The 18,798-nt window shown below is 44.4% G+C and overlaps 1 pseudogene; it reads right to left on the reverse strand.

Annotated features, from left to right (window-relative positions):
- The window catches only part of LOC133628593 (E3 ubiquitin-protein ligase UHRF2-like), a 203,514-nt pseudogene that overhangs the window by 443 nt on the left and 184,273 nt on the right, over positions 1-18,798 (reverse strand).

Here is an 18,798-nt window from a genome sequence, read left to right on the forward strand (position 1 = left end):
GCGCAGGCGGGGACATGGTTTAACTGCTCAGTGCATTCTGGGAGTTGTAGTCTGAGAGTGTGTGTCAGTTAGCCTCCTCCAGGTCTGGGATACCCTTGTGCCGCCGGCGTTCCCTGCAGAGGAGCAGGCACGTGTGGCGGGGCAGCCGTAAGAACCGGCGGCTCCGGCGGTTACTTCGCGCACTCCCAGCCCGGAGCTGCTCTGGGAGCACTGGCGGCGGCGGGCGGCCACTCAGCCCGGCAGGATGGCTGGCTAAGGGAGCGGCCAGCAGCTGCTGCCCGGGCGCCCCGCCGGAGGACGATGTGGCGGCGGGGAGGTGGGCTCGGCTGTTCCGCTCCTGAGAGAGGCACGTCTGCCTTTTGAACATGAAAGAAAAATGTAATTGAATTCACCATTAAGATCTGTTAAACATCGTCGCTTTTCCCAGACCTCAAGTCTGTGGGTTCACCAGTTTTGTAAATGAGACAAGTCCGTCCAAATTACCGTCATAAAAAAGTGCCGGTAATATTTGCCTGCCTTGTGTTATGGAAATTCGTATGCCAGCTACCATGACAGGATTTGACTCTGGGTTTCCGCTTGTAAGAAACGAACAAGTTTTGTTTTTTTGTGAAAGACTCAGGTCAGAATCTGCAGTGAAGCACTTTTATTAGGCATTCTTGCAAGAGCAGATGTCCTAGCTAGTAGGCACACCTGATAGATGCAAAGTTTGACTTTTTATTCCCTATTTCCGTCCGCCAGGTCCCTCCCTTGTTTTCCTATTGGTTAGGTACTCCAAGGTGTACAACTTACCAGGACGCCTCAAATTCCTATGAGCTTTCTTAGATCTCGCAATGTCCCTTCAGATTTACTAGTTCCTTCTTGTGATAAGATTTGAATTGTACATCCTGATCATGGATACATTGATTGATTTCCACTATTATTGTTAAGGTCCCCTTTTATCCCAATCCCTGTCACACCTGCATTATACTGCAAAAACAGCTATATTTTACACAATCTATATCTTACAAAAATAGTTACATCCTTCAGACACAGCTATATCTCCCCCCACAGCTGCATAGACACAGCTTCAAACACAACAATATTTCATAGATGTAGCCATATACTGGCAGCTATGTATTGCCCCACAGCTACATTCTGCAAAAACAACATTGGCATCATCCACATGCTGAATCAATAAACTGAAATGAGATTATCTATAAATTCCTTTTTAATAATTGCGCTACAGCTTGAGCTGGGAGCCTCTGCAAAGGGACTTTGAACAAAGAAATCCCTGGGCAATTATACCCTTACTCTTGTATACTCCTAAATACTATGTTTCTTAAGCAAGTCTGAACACGTTGAAAAAAACAATAGAACAATAAGAGCATAACAACTACAAGTTTATTTGGCTGAGATGCCTTAGGAAAAGATAACAAGTGAGCAGGTCTGGCTGTAATCAGCCCTTCTGCTATCCTGTCTGACTGCTGAAACATGAAATGTGAATTTCTCTTCTAGGCCACAGTCTTGAGGGGCATCCATAGTCAGCCAAGCTTCATGTATTGTCACCAGAAAAAAATATATTAATCCAAATAAACAAGCTAATAATTTAATTTGTCAAAAAAGACACAATGATCAGCCCTTTGACAGCCTTTATGTCAATCATGACAAGAGAGCTGCTGCGTGCAATGACTTATGAGCTTGCTCACATAATTCTTGTGAATGAACTTGTTTTATTAACTTCTGTAGCACTTCTTCTCCCCAGTGCCATATCTGCATGACTACTTTTACCGTGTTTGTCCTTCACTAAAACTGTAAATGCCTATTGAAGTTAATGCAGCCATTTAGCATAGAAATCCTACAGTATCAAACAAAACATAAACAATAGACATTCTGTCAAATTCAAATTAATTTTCATATAGTCTTTAATACAGAAACTCCTAAGAGTCTGTGCAGTGTTTTATAATACAGTAACACAGAAAAACTGCCAGTTTTATGAATACTGATGATTTATAATGTAATATAAAAATAGTTTGAAGTCAATTTTATGTCCCTTTTATTTCCTTGTGTAATTGCTTAACAGCCTTTCTAATTGTCATGACTGGGATAATGTGACTACTGGCTCACTCTGGATTCATGTTTAAGTTTGGATACCCACAAACAAAATTAGAGGTTCAATCACATGGAGGATAATGGTAGAGCTGAGATCTTCCATCAGTTCATGGAGGATCCCACACCAGAGGGAGTGGCTGTGCTCAGAAGGGGCCATGACTGTGGAAGGGCAGTATTGCAGCAGAATGTCTGGAGTTCTGCTGACCACAGAGGAGACCCACACTGGAGGAGTTTGTGAGGAGTTGCAACCCTTGGGAAGGACTCATACTAGAGCAGGAGAAGAATGCGAGGAGTCCTCCTCTGAAGGAGCAGCATCCCCCATTCCGTGCTTGGGGATAGAAGGATATAAAGTGTCACAAAAGAAGGCAAAAATTATGCATAAAAATGTGATGTATCTGGGATTTGAAATATCTCAGGGAGAAAGGAGATTAGAAATTGAAAGGAGAGAAGCGATTTGTCAAATTGCCCCCCCCAGATCAAAAAAGGAACTCAGAGCATTCCTAGGAATGGTTGGATGGTGTCACCTTTGGATACCTAATTTTGGATTAATGACTAAACCTTTGTATGAAGCTGTCAAAGGGTCGGGAGAATTACTGGAATGGATTCTGGAATGCCAGAGAGGTTTTGATGCAATAAAAAATGCTCTCATGAGTGCTCCAGCCTTAGGTCTCCTGAACCTGACAAAGCCTTTTGAACTATATGTTCTTGAAAGGGGACATCAGGCTTTGGAACTTCTTGTACAAATTTTGGGACACTGGAAGAGACCAGTGGCTTACTTTTCTAAGCAATTGCATAAAGTAGGCTCGGGATGGCCGGGATGTTTGAGAGCAGTGACAGCTACTGTGCTGTTAATATAAGAAACATGAAAATTTACTTTGGGACAAAAAAATCAGTTTATGTATCACATGCAGTTGCAGCGGTACTGGAGCGGAAAGGATACCATTGGCTATCTCCAAGCAGGATGGTATAGTACCAAATGGTGCTGCTTGAACAAGAAGATGTAGCAACTAAAGTGTCCAGTACCTTGAACCCAACATCATTATTACCTTTGCATGAAAGGGAAGTATTGGTGCATGACTGTCTACAAATTATTGAGCAGGTGTACTTGAGTCAGGCAGGCTTTAAGGACATCCCTCTACAAAATCCTGATTGGGAATTGTTTACAGATGGAAACAGTTTTGTGAGAAAAAAAGGGAGCAAAAGGCTGGATATGCTGTTGTCACCCTGGAGGAAAAGATGGAAGCGAAACACATCTGCTCAGAAAGCCAAGCTGATTGCACTAACATAAGCCTTGGAATTATCAGAAGGAAAGCAAAACAATCTTTATACTGATTCAAAGTATGCTTTTGGGGTATTACATGTGCATGGTACAATTTGGAAAGAGAGAGGACTGTTATTGTCACAGGGGAACCCTATAAAAGAGATCCTGAAGTTGCTTGAGGTGGTTAAAAAGCTTAAAGAAATAGCAGTGATGCACTGCAAAGCACATCGATCTGGACAAACTGATAAAATCAAGGGAAACAGAAAAGCCAATGAGACGGCAAAATTAGTTGCTTTGTCAGTAAATATAGCATCTCTAGTTCCAGAAAGGGTTATAGAAATTGATACTCCAGAGTATACAGAAAAAGAAAACAGGGTAACTGAATTCCTGAAATGTGTAAAGACTACTGGGAGGTGGTGGAAAACTCCAAACAATGCATACAGTGTGGATTGTATGAGTGGACGGTGAGGTGGATCGAGAGCTGGCTGAATGACAGAGCACAGAGGGTGGTGATCAATGGCACAGAATCGCGTTGGAGGCCTGTGGTCAGTGGAGTTCCACAGGGATCGGTTCTGGGGCCAGTCTTGTTCAACATCTTCATCAATGACCTGGATGAGGGGAAAGAGTGTACCCTCAGCAAGTTCTCTGATGATACCAAACTGGGAGGACTGGCTGATTCACCAGAAGGCTGTGCTGCCACTCAGCGGGATCTCGACCGGCTTGACCCAGATTGAGAAGAAGTTGTTGTGCAGTTGTAAAACTGCAGCAGCAACAGGGAGTGAGAATGTGAAAACATCTCTGCAGACACCAATGTCAGGGGAGAAGGAGGGGAAAGAGGGTGCTTAGGCACTGGAAAGGGTCCCCTGTGATATGTGGTAAGGACCATGGTGAAGCAGGTTGTCCCCCTGCAGTCCATGGAGGACTACTGGGAAGCAGAGACCCACTCGCAGCCCGTGGAGGAGCCCATGCCAGAGCAGGTGGATGCCTGGAAGAGGTTGTGACTCTGTAAGAAGTTCATCCTGGAGCAAGTTCCTGGCAGAGCCTAGGAGTTCGTGGGGGAGATGCCCACGCAAGAGCAGGTTTGCTGTCAGGACTTGTGATCCCATGAGGGACCCAGACTGGAGCAGTCTATCTGTGAAGGACTGTTCTCCCGGTGGATGACTCACGCTGGGGCAGTGTGTGAGAAGCTGCCCCCATGGGAGGCTCCATGCCAGAGCAGTTCGTGAGGAGCTGCAGCCCATGGGAAGGACCCACGCTGGAGGAGTTCTTGAGTGACTATCTCCCAAGGGGAGGGACCTCACAGTGTATCAGTGGGAAGTGTGAGAAGGCCTCCCCCTGAGAAGAAGCAATGGCAAAGTCCATCTGTAATGAACTGACCGCAACCCCCATCCCTCATCCCCTGCGCCACTGGGGGGGAAGGAAAGGGAGTCCCGGGAAGAGGAGGGGTGGGGGGAGGTGTTTTTAAGATGGTTTTATTTCTCATCTCCCTGCTCTTATTGTTTCTTTAATAAATCAAACCTTTTTCTCCCTAAGTTGAGACTGTTTTGCACATGACGCTAATTGCCGAGTGATGTCTCCATCTTTATCTCAACTCACAAGCTGTTATATTTCTCTGTCTCTCCTGTCTAATTTAGGAGGGGGGGTGATTTTATGACTGGGTGGACATTGGGCTAAACCGCCACAATGGCATAGATCAATTATGGTAGTGGTGACATAGAACAGCAAAGTTATTTAAAAACTAACATAATACAATACAATTCATGGAATTCACGGGCTATTCTCACCCAGAATCAAATTTCCTTGAGGTACACACTGAATTTCACCCACTAAATATACCCAGGTCCCTGAGCAAAAACAATCCCATGAATGGGTTTGCCTTTACCCAAGGTAGGACTCATCCAAACTGCTTTCCCTAACAGATCTTTTTATGTGCACTACAGGGACTTTGTCCCCTTCTACAGTATGTAAAAGTTCCAATTGAGCAGGGCCAGCTCTGTTGACATATCCCCTGGAGTTGACTAACCAGGTGGCCTTTTCTAAATGTGTATCCCAGTGTTTTAATGTCCCACCCCCCGTTGCTCTCAGTGTGGTCTTCAATAGTCCATTGCGTCATTCAATTTTTCCCGAGGCTGATGCATGGTAGGGGATGTGATAAACCCATTCTTTGGCCCAGGCATCTATGAGGTTGTTCCAGAAGTGTGTCCCATTTAATTTAATTCTTTCTGGAGTGTCATGTTGACAGAGGATTTTCTTTTCAAGGCCCTGGATTGTGCTCCGGGTGATGGCATGAGACACAGGATATGTTTCCAACCAGCTGGTGGTCGCCCCCACCATTGTGAGCACATGGCATTTGCCTTGGCGGGTCTTTGTCAGAGTATTGTAATCAATCTGTCAGGCCTCTTCGTATTTATATTTCTGTCATCGCCCTTCATAACATGTGGGCTTCCACCGTTTGGCTTGTTTGATTGTAGCACATCTCACACTCATGGACAACCTGTGCAATGGTGTCCAAGGTTAAATCCACCCCTCAATCACAAGCCCATTTATAGGTGGCATCTGTTCCTTGATGACCTGAGGTGTCATGGGCCTACTGAGCTAAAAATAGCTCCCCCTTGTATTGCCAATCCAAATCTACCTGAGCTACTCCAATCTTTGCAGCCTTGTCCACTTGCTGGTTATGCAGATGTTCTTCTGTGGCCCTGTTCTTAGGTATGTGAGCATCTACATGGTGCACCTTCACAACTAGCTTCTCCAGTTGAACAGTGTTGTCTTGCCATACTGGGGAAGCCCAGACAGGTTTGCCCCGTCATTGCCAGTTGTTTTGACTCCATTGCTGTAACCATCTCCATAGAACATTTGCCGCCATTCACAAGTCAGTGTAGAGATAAAGCCTCAGCCATTTTTCTTGTTCAGCAATGTCTAAAGCCAACTGGATGGTTTTTACCTCTATAAACTGACTGGATTCACCCTCTCCTTCTGCAGCTTCTGAAATTTTGCATAGGGGACTCCACACAGCTGCCTTCCACCTCCGATGGTTCCCCACAAGAGGACAGGACCATATCACTTCTTGTCTTCTGGAAGTTCATCATATGATGGGGCTTCTTCAGCACATGTTGCCTCCTTTTCTGGTGATATTTCACTGTCTTCACACTGTGGTCAGTTCATGATCAATTCCAGGGCATCTAGGGTTCCCTATGCGAGCTCATTGTGTGATCAGTGCGATCCACTTACCCCATGTAGTGTCAGTTGTGTGATGTGTGGAGGAGGTCCTCCCTTTGAAAATCCAGCCCAGCACTGGCAAATGGGGTGCTAGGAGAAGTTGTGTTTCCATGACCATCATTTCTGATGCAGCTTGAATCCCTTCATATGCTGCCAGTATCTCCTTCTCGGTTGGAGTGTATCAGGCCTCGGATCCTCTGTACTCCAGAATCCAAGGGAGTCAGCCTTGAGTCTCCCAGGCTGTGGTGTAGAGCACATTTTTTAACCTCTGGTCCTGTCCAGACTGGCCCAAGCGCCATCGCATGAACAATCTTCTGTTTAATTTGTTCAAAACTTTGCTGCTGTTCAGGACCCCATTCAAAGTCATTTTTCTTCCGTGTCATGTGGTAGCGAGGGCTCACAATCATAGAATTATAGAATGGTAGGGATTAGAAGGGACCTTTAGAGATCATCTAGTCCAACTCCCCTGCAGAAGCAGGTTCACCTAGATCAGGTCGCATAGGAACATGTCCAGGCAGGTCTTGAAGACCTCCAAGGACGAAGACTCCACAACCCCTCTGGGCAGCCTGTTCCAGTGCTCCATCACCCTCACAGTGAAATAGTTTTTTCTTATATTTAAGTGGAACTTTTTGTGTTCCAGCTTCATCCCATTACCCCTTGTCCTGTTGCTAGCTACTATAGAAAAAAGGGATGCCCCAACCTCCTGACACCCACCCTTTAGATATTTATAAATGTTAACAAGATCTCCCCTCAGTCTCCTCTTCTCCAGACTAAACAGCCCCAGTTCCCACAGCCTTTCTTCGTATGAAAGATGTTCCAGTCCCCTGATCATCTTGGTGGCCCTGCACTGGACTCTCTTCAGAAGTTCTCTGTCCCTCTTGAGCTGAGGAGCCCAGTCATACTGTAATTTGGAACGTGCATTCTTCAAAAACCCACAACACCTAGGAAAGCTTGTGTTTCCTTTTTGCTAGTTGGGGGAGACATGACTGCAATTTTGTTGATCACATCTTCTGGGATATGGTGACATCCATCCTACCATTTTATTCCTAAAAACTGAATCTCCTGTGCAGGTCCTCTGACCTTACTTTGTTTAATGGGAAAACCAGCCTTCAGAAGAATTTGAATTATCTTCTTCCTTTCTCAAGAACTTCCTCTGCTGAGTTGCCCCACACAACGATGTCATCAATGTATTGCACGTGTTCTGGGGCCTCGTCCTTCTCCAGTGTGGCCTGGATCAGTCCATGGCAGATGGTGGGACTGTGTTTCCACCCCTGGGGCAGTCAATTCCAGGTATTGTGAACCCCTTTCAAAGTGAAAGTGAACTGGGACCTGCACTCTACTGCCAAAGGGATTGAGAAGAATGCGTTGGCAATGTTGATGGTGGCATACCATTTGGCTGCCTTGGACTCCAGTACATATTGGAGTTCCAGCATGTCCAGCACAGCAGCACTCAGCGGCGGCGTAACTTCATTCAGGCCACAATAGTCCACTGTCAGTCTCCACTCTCCACTAGACTTAAGCACTGGCCATATGGGGCTGTTAAAGGGTGAGTGAGTTTTGCTGATCACCCCTTGGATCTCCAATTGATGAAACAACTTATGATGGGAATCACTGAATCTCTGTTGGTGCAATATTGCTGCCGGTGCACTGTTGTGGTCGCAATTGGCACCTGTTGTTCTTCGATCATCAGAAACCCCAGAACAGAAGGGTCCTCTGAGAGGCCGGGCATGCTAGACAGTTGTTGAATTTCCTCTGTCTCCACTGCAGCCACACCAAAGGCCCACCGGTAGCCTTTTGGGTCCTTAAAATACCCTCTCTTGAAGTAGTCTATGCCCAGGATACACGGAGCTTCTGGGCCTGTCACAATGGGGTGTTTGTGCCACTCATTCCCATTTAAATTCACTTCAGCTTCTAACAGGGCTAGCCGTTGAGATCCTCCTGTCACTCCAGAAATACAACTTGATGGCATCAGAGTGCATTGTGCTCTGGTGTCCACTAGAGCCTTGTACTCTTGTGGATTTGATGTGCCAGGCCATTGGATCCACACTGTCTAATAAACTTGGTTGTCCCTCTCCTCCACCTGGCTGGAGGCAGGGCCTCCCTAATACTGGCCATGGCAGTCATTGGATACTTTTTGTAGAAAAGAGCTAGAAGTCCCCTCGAGGGGATCAGAATTGAGATCAACCCTTCTATTCTGTCTAGGGGGCTGCTCACTGGAAACTGGAGCAGCATCTTTCCAGGAAAAATTGCTTCTTGTAACTGTTTTTCCCCATAACTCCCCTCCCCCTGCCCTTAGGGCTCAAGTAGGTTGCCCATGCCACTTGTTCATGTTCTCTCCCTGGTCCTGCAGGTAAGACCACAAAGCACCTCGTGGTGTGTGCCCTCTATATTCCCTCTCTTGAAAAGAGGGACATCTGCTCCTAATAGCTGAAGTATGGACTCGTGCAGGTGGAGGGCAAGACATATCTTCTTTGAATTGGCGGAACTCTTGTGACATTTTATCTACAGCTGAAACGACAGCCTATAGGGAGGAAGACAGACTTTCTTCATATTGCCGAAATTGAGCACCCATTTCCTCCACCATTTTCTCCTCATCTTCTTTCCAGGAGATGACTGCCAATGAACTGGCATAAGATCATGGTGCACTTTGTAGAAATCTTTGCCACATAGATCATGTGCACTGGACCTCATCTGGGTCTGTTGGTGACTGCTCATTATAAATCATTTCCAGCACAGCTAACTCCCTCAGATACTGGATACCTTTGTCCATTGTGGTCCACTTGCCTGGATGTCAGGGCAGCAACAGTGTCAATTGCCTCAGTTTGAATAGCCTCAGTTGTTGCTAGGGTGAGGTTCCTAATCTGTACAAGTAAAAAACTCTTCCAATACCTGTTTATATTCTCCTGTATGTCATTCCCTCTATAGCTACCCAACCTCATAACAGTCTGAAAAACAAATTTTGCAACCCTACCCAAGAAAAACACCCTACCTAGAGGACAGAAAAATAAAACCTTGATGGCTAGAATATCCCACGTGTATTCCAAATTGTCAAAAGCTATTGCAGTTAACCTGAATGAGTAAGGGAGGATGGAAAAGATGGAAAAATTATGTCCCTCCATTTTTCCCATGAATTGACTGTCATTATTGTCACTAAATTCTGAGAAGAAAGGTCCAAGTTGCAGAAATGACAACCAAGCCATGTACTGGCCTAGCCCCATACCCAATGATACGACCATACCATAAGCCAATATCAATCAATATATCAGAATGAGTGCTTTCAATCCTTTTCCAAAGGCAATAAACACTATCGCGGAGAATATATAGTTCATAGTTCATAGTTGGAAGCCTGTGGTCAGTGGAGTTCCACAGGGATCAGTTCTAGGGCCAGTCTTGTTCAACATCTTCAACGACCTGGATGAGGGGACAAAGTGTACCCTCAGCAAGTTCGCTGATGACACCAAACTGGGAGGACTGGCTGATTCCCCAGAAGGCTGTGCTGCCATTCAGCAGGATCTCGACCGCTTGCGACTTGAGAGTTGGGCAGAGAGGAACTTCATGAGGTTCAATAAGGACAAGTGCAGAGTCCTGCATCTGGGAAGGAACAATCCTATGCACCAGTACAGGCTGGGGGTTGACCTGCTGGAGAGCAGCTCTGCAGAGAGAGACCTGGGAATCCTGGTTGATAATAAACTAACCATGAACCAGCAATGTGCCCTCGTGGTCAAGAAGGCCAATGACATCTTGGGATGCATCAAGAAGAGTGTGGCCAGCAGGTCAAGGGAGGTTCTCCTCCCCCTTTACTCTGCCCTGGTGAGGCCTCGTCTGGAGTCCTGTGTCCAGTTCTGGGCTCCTCAGCTCAAGGACAGAGAACTTCTGGAGAGAGTCCAGTGCAGGGCCACCAAGATGATCAGGGGATTGGAACATCTTTCATACAAGGAAAGGCTGCAGGAACTGGGGCTGTTTAGTCTAGAAAAGAGGAGACTGAGAGGGGATCTTGTTAATATTTACAAGTATATAAATGGTGGGTATCGGGAGTCTGGGGCATCCCTTTTTTCAGTGGTATCTAGCAGCAGGACAAGGGGTAGTGGGATGAAGCTGGAACATGAAAAGTTCCATTTAAACATTAGAAAAAAAATATTTTACTGTGAGGGTGAGGGAGCACTGGAACAGGCTGCCCAGGGAGATTGTGAAGTCTCCTTCCTTGGAGGTCTTCAAGACCCGCTAGGGCATGTTCTTATGTAACCTGATCTAAGTGGACCTGCTTCTGCAGGGGTATTTGACCAGATGATCTCTAAAGGTCCCTTCTAATCCCTACCATTCTATGATATGCAAGCATGTAAATCAGCATTGTGACTAGTAACTCTTTTAACTAAAATCAGAAATGTACACAAGAAATTTGTTTCAGCCCACTCTGTCTTATTTTAACACTGCGCCCCCCACGTTGGGTGGTCATGGTTTTGTCCAGCTGGGGACAAAGAGCCACGAGGGTGCTTGCTCACTCCTCCCCCCGCCCAGTGGAATGGGAAGGGGAAATGGAGAAAAGGGGAAAACCTGCATAGGTTGAAATAACAGTGTAATAGAACAACAACAAGAAGAAACAAGTTCATGAAAAACAGTTATAACAGTAAATGAGAGGATATACAAAATAAATGGTGCGTACTGCAGTTGCTCACCACCCGGGACCTGACACAACCGCTCCCGACCGGCAGCCAAACCCACGGGTTCCCCAGTGCCCCTCCTGACTATCTCTGCCTATATGTACTGGGCATGAAGTCAGTATGGTATCGAATACCTGTTGGCCAGCCTGGGTCTGGTGCCCATGCTGTACCGCTTCCTACTTCCTCATCGAAGTTAACCCCATCCTAGCCCAAACCAGGGCACTGGGGATCACTGGCAAATGGATTTTTCAGAATTGCCAAAATAGAGAGGATATAAATACTTGGTGGTGATTGTTGATAGCTTTTCAGGCTGGCCAGAAGCTTTCCCATGTCACACCAATAAGGTCAGAGAAGTGTCAAAGATGCTTTAAAAAGAAATAATACCTAGATTTGGAATGCCTGATGGATTGTCTTCAGATAGAGGGCCTCACTTTGTGGCAGAGATAATTCAAGAGGTTTCCAAATTTTTACAAATTAAGTGGGACTTACATACTCCTTGGAGGCCACAATCAAGTGTGACAGTAGAGAGGATGTATCAAATAATAAAGCAACAAATTAGGAAATTGTGCCAGGAAACTCAGATAAAATGGGTTGAAATTTTACCTCTAGCATTACTTGGAATCAGAGTAACACCAAGAGCAAAAGAAAAAGTCGGTCCATTTGAAATTTTGAATGGGAAACACTGCACTGCAAATTTAACAGGGAAAGGTAATCAGATGCATATAAAAGGAGACCAGCTTTTAAGTGACTATCTTATACCCCTAGGCAGGCTTATTAAATCTCTCCATAGGCCCATCCAACAGAAAATCCCTGCTCCTTTGGACTCACCTGTGCATTCCTTCACAGGACCCAGTATATTTACGAACATGGAGAGATGAACAGTTGGCAATAAAGTGGAAAGGACCTTATCAAGTTCTGCTGACTACAAACATTGCAGTAAAGCTGAGAGGCATTGAGTTGTGGATTCATTAAACCAGAATGAAGGTAACACCTCCACCAATATGGACATCTAAACAAATAGAACCTTTGAGGTTGAGGCTGAATCGTGCCAGATGAATTGCCTTGGGACCCTGTTAAATCATTTGTGCATCTAGTTTACATTGTGATATTTTTTGGTGACAGCATGGTAGATAATATTTAATTTTGTGTGCTAAAACTAATTCTTTCCAGGATAACACAAAAATGAAACAGCTAGTCATTGTGGGTTTGTTGATGTCATGTATGGGAAATGTTATAGCACAACTGATCTTGCCAAAATGGGATATGAACAAGAACATTTGGGAACTTTTGGCCAGAAAGGTAACCAACATATCTTCCTTCTGCATAGATGTATTGAATTCAGTAGGGGGAATGTATAGCTCTTATTTGGTGAAGGTCTCAACTCCCATAAATTTCTTAGGGAAATACACCATATTCAAGAACTTGAACAAGGAATTGACCTATAATAACCTCTATGAGTTTAGGAAAAATAACTAAAGTTAAAGAAAGGGGAATGTTGGAAGTTAAAGTCCGAGGAACATTCCCAGCTAAAAATTGTGTCTATTTTGTGAACTCTCTCTCAAAATGTGAAGATTTAAGACAATTACAACACCCTTTGGCTTGTAATATAACTATGAACCAAAGCTGTGCATGGGCCAATACTAGATTACCCATAGGATGGTTTTTAATTTGTGGAAGAGATGCCTATACTTATGTGCCAGCTAATGTGACTGGAGGCCCATGTTCTATTGGAAGATTGGCACCTCTGTTGCTAAGCAAAGAGGACTTTCAGCATGGAAAAAGAACAAGAAAAACTGTTAATCAGTTATCTCCAGATTGTGATTCCCAAGTCACTCTATATAGTGCCAGTGAAATATCTGCTGCTGCCTTCTTCACACCTGAGGTTGGGGTGGCTATGAATTATCATATAATGAAGGGAATTGCCTGTGCCTTAATGAAAAATATAAACTAAACATCACAGTCCTCATCAGCTCTTAGAACTGAAATGGAACTATGCTGTTCTGGACCAGAATGGTACAGGGATTCAGGACAGTGAGGAGCCTAACGGTTAGTATAACAAACACTTTTCTTATTCCTTCGAAGCAGTTACTCCAGAGATTGTTCTTGAAAGTTTTATGGCTTGCAGGTGCCTGGATCTAAACAATCCCCCTTGTTATCACTCTCATCCCCATTTGTCATGGTTTGACATGACAGCCCTTTCTGGTAAGGGAGAAGGGGCTATAAAGATGGCTCCTGTAAGTAGTTGCTCGATACTCTCCCCAGCACTGAGCCAGACCCACTTCTGGGGCTGAGACAATTAGACACCTCCACGATTACTTTTTAAGAAGAAGCCAGAAGAGGAGGCTTCTTCCTGTTTCTTTTTTCTTCTATCTCTTCTTCTTTTCTGGCTGGTGATGGTGCAAGGAGTTGGAAGAGAGAGAGAAATGACCATGCAGACTCCAAGGTCAGTGATGAAACAGAGGAGGAGGTGTGCTGGAGCACAGACTCCCCTGCATTCTACACAGAGTACTGGTGAAGCTGAGATTTGTTTGCATTTCTTTTAAGACCCTGCATCAGTGGCAGAGACTTATTTTGATAATGACCCCATATAAGGGGCACTGACTCATTTTTCTAAGAACCCTGAGCCAGGGGCAGTGACTACAGCTGGAGAAGGATGTGTCCCGAGGGAGGGACCCTGTATCACTATGGCCGGAAGAGGCCATGTCCTGGGGAAGCGATCCAATATTCACAGAAGCTGTAACTGTGGGGAGGAACCCACGCCAAAGAAGCTCATTAAACTTATGCCCAGAAGAGGCCATGTCCTGAGGGAGGGACCCTGTATCTGCAGAAACTTCACACCAGAGATGTTCACTAAGGACTGTGTCCCATGTGAGGGACCCTGTATTGGCAGAAGCTGCAGCTGCTGGGAAGAACCCACACCAGAGAAGTTTGATAAGGACTGTATCCTGTGGGAGGGACCCTGTGTTGGAGCAGGGGAAGAATGCAAGGAGCCATCCTCATCTGAGAAGAGAGAAGTGGCAGAAACCATCTGTGAGAGACTGACCGAACCATTGAAGGGGGAGGAGGTAGAGATATTGGGAGCAGTGAGCTGGGCCAGGGAAAAAAGGAGGGATGGGGGAGGGAGGTCTTAAAGTGCTGGTTGTAATTTTCTCATCATCCTACTCCCTTTTTGCTTTTTGGTCTGTTCTGTTTCTTGTACGTAGTAGTATAAACTTTCCTACTTTCCTCTCTAAGTCGAGTACTGGAGTCTGTTTTGCCCGGAACCATAATTGGCAGTGAGCCCTCCCTGCCCTTGTCTTAATCCACAACAACCTTGGTTATCTTTTTTTTCCCATCTCACTGGGTCCTCTGCCATTCTAACGAGGGTGGGGTTGGATGGGGGGCATCGAGCAAGAGACTGTCATGGTGCTTCATTGCAGGCTGGGCAAAACCACGACACCATTGTGCCTGATTTCTCATGCATGTTCTTCCCTTTGGGAGTGGTTTCACAAAGGAGGCCTAGTTTTGCTTAGTTATGCTTACTTATAAATTTACTTAAAACTAAATATTAAAAAAATCAATTTTTTATACATTTTATAACAGTTTGAAAGTATTGATAATCATTACTCAATGCTTTCACTTATTTATAATGCAACATTATTATATGGTGAATTGTCATATGACGGTGAATCCTCTCTTGGTTTATTCTATTCTCTCGTTACTGCCTGTATAATCTTTTGATTAAATTTTGTTTTGTGGATCAATTGTCATTTTAGGCAAGCATAAGCCAGTTCAATTATTACAAATACCAAAATAAAAATGAGCAATGTGTCATTTGACAATGAGCAGTTTAAAAATGAGCAGTGATTTTATCCATTGTCCCGATTTGAGCTAGGATAGAGTTAATTCCTGTGAGGAATCAGGAAGGGGTACAGCATGAGCAGCTGACCCAGGCTGGCCAGCAGGTATTCGATATCATCCTAACGTCATGCCCAGTATATAGGCGAGGAGCTATCTAGAAGGAGCTCTCTTCTGGGATCGCAGTGTTTTGGTCACCAGTCTGGAGCGGTCGCTTACGTTGGGTCCTGGGTGGTGAGCGACTGCGTCACTCACCAGTTTTCTTTGTAATATCCCCTTATTTTTGTTATAGTTGTTCTTCGTCAACTTTCCCCTAGTAAAATGTTCTTATTTCAACTTGCATGAGCTCTTTTACTTTTTTTTTCTGATCTCCACGTTCCACTGGGAGGGGGAGTAGTTGTGGGGTTTTTTTCCCTTTGTCCCGACTGGGAAAAACCGTGACATTAATTGGCCCCAAGATGGGGTCTGTGAGGTTGAAATAGAACAGAGTGGGCTTAAACAAACTTCCTGTGTACGTTCCTGATACTAGTTAAGCAATTGCTGGTCACAATGTTGGCTGATATGCTTGTATGGTGGTATTACATGTCTCATCATGTATTCCCTATGATTTTGTTTACCCTCTGTGGAACATGTATGAAAATTCTCGTTCTGCTGCACTGAGTGGGATTGGCTTATGATATAGTTGTGTTGTGGGCTATTAAGCTGGGTTGGAACATGTACATGGCTTTGTTGTTTCTTCTGCATTTTCTCCCAGAACTTAATAATGGCACTCAATGGGAAAGATTGAGGGGTATAATCTCTCCCACTGTGTTACTTACCCTTATTCCTTCAAGGTGCCTCTAATGGATTTCAACAATCACACTTAAGATGTTCTAATTACTATGTTTTGCCTCTTGGAAAAGGTTTTCATCTCAGTTAGGATTGTAAAATTTGGTTTTTTGAGAATTGTGAGGTTGGATAGCTATGTGAAGAGGGGCATATGGAACATGGGCAGGTGTCTGAAGAACTTTTTACCTCTAAAGATTAGGAGAACACATCAACCCATCTCTAACACAGTTGCTGCCCCCACTTTGTTAGCAAACATTGCTGCCAAATCAGCTGTGCCAGAACCACTTGCTGACCCGACTCCTGTTGTAGTAGTGCAGGCAATATTCACTCAAAGACGTAGAGAGTCTAAGTAATGCACGTGCAGAGACATACAGGGGCAATGTAGTACAAACACCAGAGTTGACTCAAAGCCACCCTTTCTTTGCTAGCTACCTCCTTATATGCTGCTTCTGCCCATGAGATCACCCAGAGCCCAATTGATTAACTTGCAGCACCTGTTTCTGAAGTAGCATGCCAGCTGCATTAACTTATCCCTACCATCTTTATTCAAGCTGGCTGGTCCAAGCTACATCTGTGCCTACAATTCCCCCCTTTTTCTTTTTTTTGAACCAGCCAGCCTTTAGCAACACATTTCAAAATTAAAGATACATGAAGAAAACAAATATTTTTACCCATCGCCGTGAGTTTACAACAAAAGGTCAATAACAGCTACATCGCTGAACAATACAATACAGAAATCCATAAAGTCAAAATAAACATAATCTGATATGTGTTGCTAGGAGGGACGCACACTGGCAGGAAGGGATGAGTTCTTGGTAGCTCCACTCATATTTCTTTTTCCTGATGTAGTTCTGGAATTTTCTTCAGATCCTTTAGCATGCTGATCTGTGAGCACTATCTGTAAGATGGAAGTATCTCTTCATCCATAGAAAATACACCATTTTTGCTTTCAAATTCCCAGTGGTCGCCTTGTTAAGTTCTTCAATTCTTTTAATGCAATACAGATAGCTGGAGGAATTTACAGCAGTGTACGTGGTGCCACAGTTGAGAGGGTTTACATTTTAATAGAGTGATGGATTGAGGGTGGATCAATTGGTTCTTTCCTCAAGATTGTTTTTTCCATTGGTCTTACAGCTAAGTCCTTTCTGTTGATGTGGCTTGATCCATTTTGCCGGAATCCACTGGGGACCTTGATCTGTAATGACACAAGCATAGCCTCTTCCCCACGTTAACAGATCTGCAGGTCCTTGCCACTCTCCAGTAGTGGGATTCTTATACCAAACTATAGGTTTGTCAGTAAAATCCAAATCCCGACTCATTTGGGCAAAGTGTGTTAATGCCGGTGGTTCATTCCGGTTTGCCACAACTCTGAGATGATTCATTGTATAAAGGGCTTTCATTAGTCTATCTTGAGGGCTCACCCCCTCTTCCCCCGTTTTTTGTTTTTCTAGCAGTCCTTTTCAGGTTTGATGTGTACGTTCAATAATGGCTTGACCGGTGGAATTTCCTGGGATTCCAGCAGTATGTTTAACACCCCATAAGTTTAGAAACTTACGTGTTTTACTGGCTATATATCCTGAGCCATTATCAGTTTTTATCTCTCTTGGAACACCAAAGACTGCAAAGCAACTCCTCCAATGTCTTATGAAGTCTCGAGAACTGTCACTGGTTAAGGCTGTGGCCCAAACCATGGCTGAATAAGTATCAATAGTAACATGTATACGATTAAATCATCCAAAAGGAGCATAGACGGTGATATCTGATTGCCATACTCCTAATGGTGCCAGACCCCTGGGATTGACTCCTACTCCTAGGCCGATTTGATTCTGGCATGCAGGGCACGTGGAAACAATACCCTGAGCGTCTGATATGGTCAGGTCAAATTGCTTAGCCAGCATTTTCAGACTTTGATGAAAAAAATCGTGCGATCTTCAGGCTTGAGAAAATCTGTCAATTATTGGCCCCATAGGTATCAATAAAGGAGCTGCCACTATCTTGTCAACAATTTCATTGCCAACTGATAGGCCATCTTTTAAGCCCGAATGGCTTCGAATATGTCCAATATAATAAGCAGTTTGACGTTCATTTATCTGATGCCAGAGCCGCAGAAATAAGTTATACAGATTCTGATTAGAGATTTCTTTCAACAACGCTCTCTCTAATCGAGTGACGGCATCGACCACATAGAGGGAATCAGAGATGATGTTTAATGGGACGTCTGGCCATTTCTCGAAAGTTTTAACTAGAGCCATCAGTTCCAGCAGTTGAACTGAACTGCCTGGGGAGTGAACAGTTAGATTTTGCCATTTTCCATTCTCCCACCAAACCACTCCTGCTTTGGCTTGGATCTTACTTGCGTCGGTAAAAACAGTCAGGCCTTTAACGGGTACTGCTGATCTCAGCAGCCAGTATTCCATTTGAAATTTAACAGAAAACAATTTATGGGCCAGATAATGATTATTTATAGCTCCTGGATATGACAATAAGGCCCACTGTAATTCATCAGATTGTTGCAGTGCCCAGTTCAAGAACTCATTTGTGAGAGGAACGAAAATGACATCTGCCTCAGTCCCTGCTATTTCCAGCAGACGTTTTCTGGCCTTAACTATTATTTTCGCAATTGCCTCAAGCCTCGTGATAATTGTTTTTTGCAAATTATATGGCAAAAATATCCACTCCAAGATCCTCAATGGGTCTTTCGCTACTGAATCCGATTGCATCAAGACTGCCATTACATTCTGGTTTTGACTTATCACAGCAATGTTAATTGACAAGTCAGGATGATATCGGTGACTGTAGTTATTGACTATCTTGTTTCCTATTTTTTCTATTGCTTGGATTTGCTGCCGAGACAGTTTTCACGTACTATCAGCCTCTACTGAGCCCTTTAACAAAGGCATTAGTGGC

This window comes from Colius striatus, chromosome W (assembly GCF_028858725.1).
Source record: "Colius striatus isolate bColStr4 chromosome W, bColStr4.1.hap1, whole genome shotgun sequence".
Classification (NCBI taxonomy): domain Eukaryota; kingdom Metazoa; phylum Chordata; class Aves; order Coliiformes; family Coliidae; genus Colius; species Colius striatus.